This window comes from Oenanthe melanoleuca, chromosome Z (assembly GCF_029582105.1).
Source record: "Oenanthe melanoleuca isolate GR-GAL-2019-014 chromosome Z, OMel1.0, whole genome shotgun sequence".
Taxonomy (NCBI): Eukaryota; Metazoa; Chordata; class Aves; order Passeriformes; family Muscicapidae; genus Oenanthe; species Oenanthe melanoleuca.
The window spans coordinates 19,688,535-19,696,952 of NC_079362.1; the positions used below are offsets into that span (position 1 = coordinate 19,688,535).

The following is an 8,418-nucleotide window of genomic DNA, read 5'->3' on the forward strand; positions in this document are numbered from 1 at the left end:
ACTCACAGGACAGCTTCAGGTCCTTAGCAAGTATTGATTCCCAGCAGAGAACAGTATTTCCAGTTTGGGGCATACACACACACACACACACACACACACACACACACACACAGAAAATTACTCTGGCAGGCGAGGCTTTCCAGGATCAGAAAAGCTTACTTGGGTGAATGAGACTGCAAAAGGTGAGGGCCTAAGATTTACTTCATCAATATATGAAGAGTAGGAGGTCAAATACTGCAGCATCTGTATCAAATTAGGATAGTGAAAACTTCTGGCTTAGTACAGTTCAACTTCTCTAACACATGCTGCATCCAATATAATTTCAGTGTTGTTTTCCAGAATTTACTGGCTTGTTTGTTTTCTGCACTCTGTTATAGCGTATGGGAATCAGGTACTATACACAAAACATTTGTTTCAGTAGTATAACAATGTGTTCTTGCAAACATGCTGAATGTGAGACATGTATTAGCTCAGGTCAATTTAATCCTAAAACATTTTATGTCTCCCCTGCTGTAAACCATGCGAGCTCCTTTCATGTGTATTTATGTATGGCTCTTCAAAACAAGATGACAAATTTCCCCTTCCCTTCACAAAACATGCACAAGCAAGCTCACAATCACCTACTTCCTTTCTAATGCAAACAATTCTAGTCTGGATTTCTCACAGGTCATTAATTTGATCCCTGTCCTTCCCTTTTTCTCTTTCTTTTTTTCGGTTTTTTTAATTCTTTTTTATTCTTTCCAAAAATTTAATGAAGGCAATTCCTCATTCTTAGCTGATCCACCTCCTCCTTCAGTCTTAAACACCGGTAACTGCAAGCTTCTATTTGCAAACATAAAGAAGGGTCTATGGCTAATACTCACTTTCATCTTCAAGCAGCTAGAAATGTTAACTAGCCATCCTCCTCATAGATGTCAGCGCCCAATTATTTTTGGTTCAAGTAGGATGAGTTCAGTTGATAAGGTTGTTTTGCCATTAAGTAAGAATACACAGTTTTCAAGTAGGCTAATTGAGAACACACAGAACACATCTGTGACTACCTAGTTTGTAGTCTCTGAAAGCATTCACCTGCGCTCCAAGTGTTTGGTGCCTAGTACATGAAAAGCAAATGTTGCAAATATACACTGGAGTATTACTTACTATTTTAAATATTGTTTGGCATTTAGGCAGAAATCTCATCTGGGAAGGCTGCTCGTGAACTAAGCTTCCATGAATGCCAGAGATTTTCTCCAGTGAAGAGTGGTGGAGAATGGAAATCAACTTTTTTATGCATATGAAATTCTTTGGCTTTAAAGAGAGTTAGTTCTCTCTGTCTTGTAACTTGTGGGAAGCTGCCATATTAAAACCAGGCTCCTATCAGATAAAAGAATACCCTAGACAGCAGTGAAACACCTTGGCAACTGTACTTTAATAGTGGCAAACCTTCCCGATCCTACTGAATCACATACTTGCTCTCAAACATGTTCAAGTTAATTCCATATTCCATGAAGAAAGAGATTCGTTGGAGCAGACCTGAATTTTATCACACTAGAACAGTCTCATTAAAAAAAAAAAAAAAAAAAAAAAAAGCTAACCATAGAAAGATTATTTTGTGTTTCTAATCTGAAAAAAATGGCAAAGGAAACCCTTAACATGATAACAGCTGCATAAATCTTGCCATGAGAGAAAGCTGCAAAATTTCAATGAATTTTGAGACTTGAATTTCGAATCAAAAGAGCCTGATTGCACTGGACTTTGTCATACCGATGTCAAAGGATTTAATCACCAAGTAAAGATTACTTGGATGAGAATGGTTTACTGGATGACACTTAAATGAATGCACACTAAAAGCAGTCACTGAATTGATTTTTGCAGAGACAGTGGGGAAAATCACACCTTTAGTTGCTATCTTTGAGGTCAAGTTAGTAATTATATCGCTGCTGGATGGTAAAAAACAAGTTAGAAGAATCTACGTCAAATAATAAGCCACTTCGTGCAGCCCGATGGCAGAAAATGGTTGTGGACACTTAACACTTCGTTATTTACAGCACCTGCATGCTGAGTGTGCGCCTTTAGAAAATGAAACATTCACCTTGCTTGCAGCGTCAGGAATTAGTGGTATATTTTACAGCTTATCACAGAGCTAACTAAAGCCTTAATATTTTGCTGTTCTATCAGTGAAATAATTTTCTGCAGCAGCTAAACGTCCGTGCTGCACAGACGCTGGCACAAACGTGCATGTTTACAAACTTCAAAAGCAGCAATTAGCTCGGGAGAGGAACAGGAGAACAAATTATCCCCTGAACAAGAGGCCAAGGCTAGAAGAAGACAGAGCCATTTGCCTAAGGGAAAGCCAGCAGTTACTGCCTTGCGACTCACCCCGGGATGAGCCAGGCAGGACAGAGGCGGTGGCGACGGGCAGAAGGGCATCTCCGCCTCGAGTGACCGGGCTGCAGCCCCAGCCTCAGCCCCGCTTCCCCGCACGCCGTCCGGTCCAGCCCCGGGAACACCTCCCGCGGACTGCCAGGCAGCCAGGCACGAAGAAAGGGGCGGTGGGACGGCCGAGCCCTCGCAAGAAGCAGGTACTTTCTTCACGCGTGACGGAGACCCAAACTTTTCACGGCCGCCGCTGGCCGCGGAGCGAGGGGCGGTGCTGACCCTCGGCCGCCCCAGGGGCTGCCCGAGCCCCCGCCGCCCTCCGTGCCCCGGCACCGTGTCGCCAGCGCACCGCAGACAGAGGCACAGCCTCCTGAGGCACCCTGCCCTCAGCCGGGAGCCTTCCGTACCGTGCAGATCAGGGGACAGGGTGTGTGCGTGCGGGGTGAAATCCCTCCCCTGCCCGGCATCCCTTCCGCTCAGCATCATCCTGTTCCCCCTGCTCAGCATCCTTTTCCTCACCTCAGCACCATGCTGTCCCCTCCCCAGCATCCCTGCCCACCTCAGCATTCGCGGTGGGAAAGAGCCCCGCTCCTGGTCCCCGCTCCCGGTCCCCGCGCCCCGGGGCGTTTGCGGGGCGGCTCATCGCCAGCCCGCAGCCCCTCCTGGACAGCCATCCCTGCTACTCGCCATTAAAAAAACTTTCTCTTTTTCGCCGTTTCTCCCATTTGGCCCGGAGCCCGAGGGCGGAGAGGGGCTGAAGGAGTGACAGGGTGAGTGCTGGGCGGAGGGAGAAGAGTTGCGCTGCCTCGCACCGCTTCCCGCCCGCCGGGCGACCACGGAGGGGTCTGGCCCTGCCCAGCCCGTCTGCCTGCGCTCCCCTGCCAAGGAGAAGCGGCTGGCAGAGCCACTGGCCCGCGGGGGAAGAGGCTTGAGGCGCCCGGCAGAGAGGGGCGGGGAGCATCCCTGCCCCAGAGCCACCCTCGGCGGGGCTGAGGGAGGGCAGCCGGCAGCCCACCTCCATCGAGGCCAGAGCGGGGGGAAGGCGGCCACTGTCCGTGGGGAGCGGGCGGGGGAGCGAGCCCGCGGCCCTAGCCCACGATCGCGAACAAAGCCCGCGGCTGCGCCTAGGGCTGCTCCGCGGAAGAAGTTGCCTCGATTCCCGGCCACTTCCCCCAATAAGCAGCGACAGCCTCGGGAAAAAAAAAAAAAAACAAAAACAAAAACAAACAAAACCAATAAATAAATACATCGGCCGCGACCCAAGTGCACCCCTGGAACAGCGGAGACGGCGGGGTTACGCCTCTACACGGAGCGCACACATAGTTCTCGTAACAAAGACCCCACCGCCCAGCCCCTCGGGATGCCCGGAGGCCCCGGGGTCCCCGCCCGGTGCCTCGGCGCGGTCCCGGCGTCCCGCGGCTCCCCGCTCCCCACGGTGCCCGGGCGGCGCGACCCCCGCCAGCCGGGGCTCGGCCACGGGAGGCGAGCAGCCCCAGCACGGCGCATGCAAGCCGAGCCGTGCCAAGGGCTAGGGGAGGGAGGATAACGTGTTAGGTAATTGGGAGAAGGAGGGGGAGAAGAAAAAGAGGGGGGCAAATGAAAAAGGGAAAAGAAAGACCAAGCCACGAAATGCCGGGAAAGTGACAACAGCAAGCGCGGAGTGTGCACTTGCGGGCGGCTCTCCTCCTCCCTAGGCGCTGCAAACGATGCCGAGACAGAAGGCAGCAGCCCGCCTCAAACCACACACCACCCTCGCTCCTTCCGAGCCTGCCGGGCGATCCGGGAGCCTTCCCTTCCGAGCAATCCCAAAACATAAGGCAGGGGTACGGACACGGGGGTACTGTACCTTTTCGGTGCATGTATCTGGGCAGCTAGAGGACAACTAGCTGATGTAGTGTCCCATTTAGTAATCCATTTTAGGGGATCTCTCTGGGAAACTGGAGCCACTCTCTCCTTTGCAATCCTTTGTCATTACTACATGTGTGCTTCCCGGGGGATGGTATATTTAATATTTCTACTTTCTGAATTGCAAACGCAATTTGTTCATTTCCAGTGATGGGCGAAGAGGGGAATGATCAGAGAGAAGAATAAAAAAAAAAAAAAAAAAAAAAAAAAAAAAAAAAAAAAAAAAGGAAAAAGAAGCGTTAGCAACTCCTCTCCAGACCCAAATTCCACTACGGTTCCACTCCAGTAAGTCCCCTTCAGTCGAGCCTCGGGAGGTAAGTCATTTCGGGGTCTCCTGGTCCCTTCTCTACCAAAAGTGCTCCCGGTGTGACGGCTGCTTCAGGAAAACTCCGAGGCTGGAGGCACTGGCTGTGCCACGGCAGGAAAGCGTAGTCGCTGCTCGCCTCGAGCTGCCGGGCATTGGACTGTGCGGGGCGAGGACGTGGGGGCCGCCGCCTCTCTCTGTGTCTCTCTGTCCCTGTCTGTCCCTGTGTCCCGCCGCTCTCCCGCCGCTGCCGCTCCGTCTCGCGCCGCCCGCCCGCTGTCCCCGGGACGCGGCTCCGCCGGCGGAGGCGGAGACAAAGCCCGGACTGGAGCGCGGCGGGCGGGCGGACGGGCGGGCGCGCCCCGCTCCCCGCCCCGCCCCGCCCCGCCCCTCCGGCCGCACGGGCGGGGCACGCGCGGGGGGCGGGCCCGGGGCGGAGCCGCGGCGGCGCCGGGCGGGGCGTGAGGGACCCCGGCGGGCGGGGGGCGGCCGCGCGTCTTTGCGCGGCTCGCTGTCGGCGGCACCTCGGGGCTGGTGCCGAGCAGGTGTCTGCGGAGGGGTCCCGCCGCCCCCGGCACTCGCCCGTCCCCTCGGAGCTGTCGCCGCCTCCAGCCACCGCGGTCGTTCCGCGCCGGCAGTGCGCGGGGAGGCGGCGAGGGGCGGGAGCACGGTGCGGAGCGGGGGAGCCGGCCGCAGCCCCCCGAAGGGCTCGCCGCTTCCCCGCGGGATCCGGAGCTGCTGCGGAGCCCGGGGCGGCAGCGAAGCCCCGCGGCAGGGCCGGGGCGGGCCGGCCCCCTCGGGCGCATCCCCCGGGGGCAGCAGGGACGGGGCCGCAGCTGGCGGCTGGCCGGCCGCTTGTCGCCTTTTTCCCTTCCCACCGTCTCAGTCCCGCCCCGGTGGTCGCCGGCTGGCTAATCCCTGTCTCGGAGCCGACCCAGCCGGGAGCAGGAGCAAGCGGCGCTAATACATTAATCCCCCTCTCCCGTCGCCGCGCCGAGGCCCCCGGGGCTGCCGCCGGCGGTAATCCCCCCGGGCCGGGCCGGGCCGGGCCGCGGGGCCGTGCGGGGGCTGCGCCGGGCGCCGCTCCTCCCCCGCCCGCCGCAGGGGCCCCGCTCCGCCCCCGCCGCGCTCCCGGGACCCTGCGGTGCCCTCAGCCCCTGCCCGCGGCCGGAGGCTCCGCCGCTCTCCCGGGACCCTGCGGTGCCCTCAGCCCCTGCCCGCGGCCGGAGGCTCCGCCGCTCTCCCGGGGCCCCGCGGTGCCCTCAGCCCCTGCCCGCGGCCGGAGGCTCCGCCGCTCTCCCGGGGCCCCGCGGTGCCCTCAGCCCCTGCCCGGGGCCGGAGGCTCCGCCGCTCTCCCGGGGCCCCGCGGTGCCCTCAGCCCCTGCCCGGGCCCGAGCCCCCGGCCCCTCAGTCCGGCCCTGCGCGCCCTCGTGGTTCCCGCTGTCCCGGCTCCCGCGCCCCGCTGACCTCTCAGAGCGTAAACCCTGCAAAACAGCTCCTGGTCGGCGAGGTGGAAATCTGCGTGCTCCTTTCTTCGACGGCGGCACGCGATTCCTCATGAGTTTTAACAGTGATTTCCACCCTCCAGATCTCACTGGAGTTAAGGCTGCAAGGAGAGCCTCTAAGTTGTTTCAGCGCGAAGATATCTTGTTTCTAGGGGATTCATTTACATGTGCAATTGCTTGAACATGATTTTTTTTTTTTCCTAACCAGATAAGTGAAAGGACAGAGTGCAACTAGGAGAATTGCTGTCAGGTCACGAAGTGTGACATTAAAGTTAAAATAATTACTTGTTCATGGCAGCTGCTTTTTTCTGTCTTTTGTTTTCAGATAATAAAAGACTCTAAGACATTGGTTTTGGTTCTGTATTTGATTTGGGTCTAAAATTAACCACACATCCATTCAATTTCTGGTTGTTAGATTACAAGGGAAAACATCCATCTGTATCAAGAAAAAGTTTCTTCTTTCCTTTCTGACAGTTTAAACTGAGTGTATACTTAGGGTAATTTTATGACCAAAAGAACCAAGACCGAATATATATTTTCTTTATTTCCCTGAAAATCTAAAACAGAAGTGTGTTCTGCACCAAACAGAGTAATTGCTGGAGACAGATAAATTTTAGTGAAACAAACTTCTCCTAGATCTGAAAGCAATTAGAGAAACTCAACTGGTACAAATAATTTCTGGGTACCCAAGTGTGTGTCAGGGGGGTAAACCAGATGAATATACCTTGATTTGCCAAGACCCCTAACCCCATTTCCACAAAGAGGCCCTTGATCATATCATGGTACTTCTTCCTCTGTCAGGAAATGAGAAGAGAGACTGAACATAGTCAGGATTTGTGGGGAATATCCATTTCACAATAGCTAAGGTTGACATTTGATCATTATGTTCAATCACTGCATACATTTTGAGGTGTTCAAAACTGCCTCCAACTTTGTTGTGGGCGTGAACTGGAAGCAGACACAGGTTTGGTCCTTACTGTGTGCTTCAGATACTTCACAAATGTTTCTGCAGTACTGAATGGTTTATTTTACCATTGCGTTTCTTCATTAAACAAAAAAGGCTCTCTGACAGAGAATAGTTTCTCCTCCTATATTTAGGCTTTTGAAAAATAAAGACCAGATTTTCATACAATGAAAGTTCTAGAAGAAGCAACACTAAAAGAATCCTATTTACAAGATACCGGTACTAGCTAAGGCATCAGTAACCAGAAGTTTTATGTTCTGTTTTTTCCAAAATTGTTTTTCATTCATCCGTTTCCCCCCCCCCCCCCCCATCTTTAATTTCCAAGCCTTCTCTACCTAACTTCAGTTAAATCATGCACTGTAGCCTTTTTTTATTTAGCCCTCGGCCAAAATGACACCCCGCGCTTCTGTCCTTCATTACCTCTTGTTTTCTCTACAAACTCTGAAGTGTCTTCATGGCTTGAAACCCACCCTCTTTTTTACCTGGCTTCCTGTTCCCTTGCCCTCTCACTTTTCAATCCAACGAACTATTCTCCTCATCTTTTCTCTCCCACCAAGTTTTTTAGTATATTTTTGTGGAACTTCAATGTCAATCTCAATTCTTCCTGCTGTCAGATTTTCTGAAAGCAGAGATACAACCTTGCTTGTTTTACCTTGACTAGTTAACAATTGTGGGCTACTCACATGGGCTTGGGGAAGGGAATTATTACTGTTATTGATGGGAAAAGACATATTTTTTTTAACAGCCTGCTTTTTGGCAGCTGCAGCGGTAGAGTGCGGTGGGTTTTCCAGTCAGGAATTCCTGGTGAGGTCTCCATGGAGCTGTGCATTTTAAAATCCCGATCTGAACAATTCACACAGGCTGTAGAGAACTTCTCCAACTCCTTCCAACCCCTCTGCAAAATAGGTCTTTACTAAAGATTTGACTACAGTTCGTATGAAAATGTTACCTCTGCTCCTCCTTCCTAATCACGTGTGAAATATGTTTGTGAGATGCCTGGCCTGTATGGGGGAAGGGATTTGTATCTCCTTCCCTGGCAGCAGCTGCCTCTTTCAGTTGGAATGCACTAAGTTTGATCCTAATTTGTGTGCTGAGCCCCACATTGTATAATATCTGTTTTCTACTGTACTGTCTTCCCAGAGCTGTGTGACTGTAGGAACAGCATCCTTTTAGACACAGCTTTCAGGAGCTGGGGTACTGCAGGTGTGCAATGGCAACCTCGCTGGGCTCATCCCCGTTCATTACCTTCCTTACCAGAACATTCCACACACATGCAATATATGCAACATTCCCTGATTCCAGTTACTGTTAGATTGAGGTCAGCTTGTTGTTGCCACTCTCTCAAAAGCTCAAAATGCAGCAGAGTTTTACATTGTCAAGAA

General features: G+C 53.0%; 1 protein-coding gene across 4 annotated transcripts in view; it reads right to left on the reverse strand.

Moving 5' to 3' along the window:
* SEMA6A (semaphorin 6A) overlaps positions 1 to 4,464 on the reverse strand; it is a 118,128-nt gene extending 113,664 nt beyond the window's left edge. For 2 of the 4 annotated variants that reach the window (XM_056513396.1, XM_056513393.1), the window contains exon 1: positions 4,205 to 4,464. The gene's annotated coding sequence lies outside the window, so the exon portion shown is untranslated. Of the gene's footprint in view, positions 1 to 2,358; positions 2,742 to 4,204 lie in introns of those variants that run through there. The other 2 variants (XM_056513397.1, XM_056513394.1) reach the window with 1 other exon arrangement.
* Positions 4,465 to 8,418: the final 3,954 nt, after the last annotated feature.